Source organism: Orycteropus afer, unplaced genomic scaffold, assembly GCF_000298275.1.
Source record: "Orycteropus afer afer isolate SDZICR_OR568_19922 unplaced genomic scaffold, OryAfe1.0 scaffold00154, whole genome shotgun sequence".
In the NCBI taxonomy this organism is placed as follows: Eukaryota; Metazoa; Chordata; class Mammalia; order Tubulidentata; family Orycteropodidae; genus Orycteropus; species Orycteropus afer.
The window spans coordinates 7,021,904-7,025,968 of NW_006921741.1; positions in this window are offsets into that span (position 1 = coordinate 7,021,904).

A 4,065-nucleotide genomic window follows, 5' to 3' on the forward strand; every position below is an offset into this window, starting at 1 on the left:
AGCATGGCAAGCTGCTGAACAATGACACGACTACAGGCAGGATCCAAGTGTGCCATAAGCTAGAGACCATTCCCAAAGCTGTTTCTTATATACGAGAAGCAGACCACATACCCAAAGGCAGCTACTCAGCTGCTCACAGTAGATTCCACCATGGAGTTGATTACCAGTGTCATCATGGGGAATACAACATCCAGCTGCCCAGCCACTCAACCAGGCCCAGCCAAGTTGACACATAAACTGAACTACCATACTTTCTCAGGGGGTGATAGACAGGAATTCTGGGGTTTGAAGTTCTAGGATCTGTGGCAAGCTTTCTAAGTCCTATTGCTCAAGAAGGACCTTTAGTGTTTTAAAGGTCAACAGGGAACAGTTGCCAGGAGAGTGGTGGTCCTGAAGACCACCCAGGTAGTGGCTTTTGCTTAAGGCATGAAGGAGTCTGTTGTTCGAGAGAAGAATAAAAAATAGCACTTTGTATTTTTATGGTTGAAAAGGAAAGTGTACTGTCTTCAGGTGGCCAGCCTGTATTTCAAGAATCCAGTCCAGACCTCTGGGACTGGAAAGGTAGTGATTTGCAGTCTATGAAGGGTTGTTGCCTGAGCTGGTCTGAGTGAAGTGTCACTGGATTGTTTGATGGTGGGTCTTGAAGAATGTTTGTATGTGATAGGAAGGACTGAGCACTAAATACTGCAGTTAGGAGATCCTTCAAAGGACACTCTCTGTTGATCACAGTATTCAGAGAACGGAATCTCATGAAGTCAACCATTCAAAGTACCATGCTAGCCTGTATCAACACCTGGGCCAGTAGCAGCATCTGACAGCAGAGCTGCTGCAGGACCAGGCAGGAGTGTGGGACCAGCATTTAATAGCAACACCACAAAGCACCAAAGGAATACCAGGGGATACATGCATACAAGGGCTTATTTTAGTTTGAAGTGGAAGTCAAAAGGGCTTCCTAGTTGAACAGCATATGCCCTCCAGTTTCTCAGAAGATACAAAGGAAGGGGAAGGAGCCCTACGAAAGTGACATCAGATTCCCAGTAAGCTGGAATGAAAGGATTCAAATCATCTTTCATTTAATTAGAAAATTGAATATGTGATCATTATTCTTCCTTAAGTATTGAGGAGCAGTTTACCCCAGCTAAGCTTCAGTGGCTCTGCTTTGGTTTTTAATGTACATCTTGGCACATGATTGGATTTAGTACATGATTACTAACTAACGAATAGACAGAGTGTGAGTATAAAGTAAACAACATGATTTCCACAAACTTGTCTGGAAACCCATGTTAGGCATGCTTTAACATATCCTCCATAAACTTTATGTTAAGCAGGTTACTAAAATAAATACAAAAACTATATTTTACAATGTCTTTCAGATACACATACCCAATCTATCCAGAGTTCGCCAGACTATGATTAAAACTGAGGTCAAGTTTTATTTTCCAAATTACTGTGGCTCAAACCTTCATCTTATTTGATGAAAGGAAGATGAATTTTTTTATGAGGCTGCTATCCTCAATTAGGTCTTTGCATCTCCCAGGTTTTCACATGTTTCAACCTCCATACTTGCCTAGTACCTCTTATGGATTGAATTGCCCCCTCTCCCCCTAATATGTGCTGGAATTCTAACCCCAATACCTGTAGATGTAATCCTGTTTGGTAAAAGGATTTTCTTTGTTATGTTAATGAGGCCAAATGAGTGTGTGGCATCCCATAAACCTAATCAGTTCTGAGTTATAAAGAGCAGCATAGACACAGAAAGATGAGCACAAATGGGAGAAGATAGATGTCATATAAAGATCCCCAAGGAACTGAGAACCGCTGGCTCCTAGAAGCTGAAATAGACAAAGAAAATCTTCCCTAAGAATCATACTCTGGTAGCATAGTGCTTAAGGCACTTGACTGCCAACCAGAAGGCTGGCGGTTCAAACCCACCAGCCATTCCTCGGAAGGCAGGTTGGGCAATCTACTTCCGTAGTGATACTGTCTCGGCAACCCAAGGAGGGGTCACTATGAGTCAGGGCTGACTAAATGGCACACAACAACAACAAACTGTGAGAATATAAACTTTTGTTCTTTCAAGCCACCCATTTGTGGCATTTCTGTTATAGCAGTACTAGGAAACTGAGACATCCTTCCTCTGGTTCCAAATTGTCTATCAGCTCCACCACTGTCACCTCTCACTGTGTGACTGGCTACCTACTACAACCCCAGAATTGGTGCCAACACAGCTATGCTGGCCTCAGGGACAGAGGAAAGGATTTTCTTCTTTCCTATATGCTCCCAAAGATGGACATAGACCCTTTCTTTAATTTCTCTCAGCATGACAGAGACCAGGCTGTAACATTCAGCCAAATTTTACACAGGCTTAGGGGTGAGAGAAAGGAGTTATAAAATTGAGAAACTTAAAAATGGCTAAATACTGAGTGTTCTCAGAATTCACAAGCCAAAGCACAGGGTGTCTTCGGGCTTTGGAGGGTGCCTTCTTGCCTAGTTCCCAGGCTTGGGCCATCTGGCAGGACCTGCTAGTCTCCTCCCTTTGGGGATGACTTCGAATGAGTTCACCCTACCGAAAGTCCTGGCCTCAACTCCAGAAGTCACTATTTCTGGAGTGAAAATTTCTTCTCTAATCACAGTCCTGCCTCTTCCACACTCATTTCCTGCCCATGCCCTCTGGGGAGACCAGTTCTCTTCCACTCATGGGATGAGGTCTCTCCATATGGCCTCTGTGAGATTATCACGTAAAAGTAAAATATCCATTGTGAACGTAGGCACTCCCCGGTTTACTAATGGCCAACTTACATAAAACTCATAGTGATTCTGTACAAGCTCTTATATTAAAAATTCAAGGTACATACAATGTTTTGTAATAACAAGGGGCTCTACTTTGAGATGCACTTCAAACATTATTATTACTATTACTGTATAATTATGTTAAAGGTGTTTTAGTCCATCCAGAAGTATTTCTTTAATGTTTTTTTATAGAAGGGCACACTATACACTAAGACAAACATTTGACATTAGATATGAGCTCTTCTGACTTAACTTACAAATTTGACCTAAAGACAGATTTAGGAATGGAACTTCTTCGTAATCCAGGGACTGCCTGTACATTCTCCAAAAGTCTGAGTTTGAGTATTACCACGTGTGAGATAATAGGCCAGTCATTTTACACTAAGCCTAGCCTAGTCCCCCCGACCCTTTTTTTTCCACAGTATTTCATCGTGCAAGAGGTAAAAATCAGAAGTCCAACTTTCCTGCAGTCCCTAAGGTCTCCACTCCCAATCTCCTGTGTGAAGTTGTTTAAACAGGAAGCACACACAACTCCACTAAAATAAACAATACCATACAGGCTAGGGTAGTTTAGGATTTTCTAGAGAACCAGTACATACATACAGAAAGAGAAAGAAAGATTGATTCTAAGGAATTGGCTCACATATTATGGGGGCTGACAAGTCAAAATCTGCAGGTCAGGTTACAGGCAGGAAACTGGCAGTCATGGGTCCAAAATTGGTAGGCCAGGCTGTAGGCTGAAAATTCTGGCAGGATGTCTATTTACTATCTTGAGACAGAATCCTTCTCCCTCAGGAAATCTCAGTTTTGGCTCTTAAAGCTTTCACTGATTGGACGAGGCCACCCACATTATGGAGAGTAATCTGCTTTACTTAAGGTCAACCTGTTTAAATGCTAATCACATTAAATCCCTTTGTAAAGACAGCCAGACTAGTGTTTGACAGGGTCCCTGGGTGGTGCAAATACTTAACTTGCTTGGCTGCTAAATGAAAGGTTCAAGGTTTGAGTCCACCCTGAGGAGCTTTGGAAGAAAGGTCTGGCAATTAACTTCTGAAAAATAAACCATTAAAAGCCCTAGGGAACACAGTTCTACTCTGACACACATGGGGTCAGAGTCAGAATCAGTTCCAATGCTGCTTCTTCCTCAGGGTCTGTATCCTGCTCCCTTGTTTTTGCCAATTTATCCTGCTTCTTTGTGTGGACTGTGGTGGTCTGTTGTCTCCGAGGCATCATGGTGTTGTTGTATTTAGATCTCTGTTAACTGTTTGTGAAGAG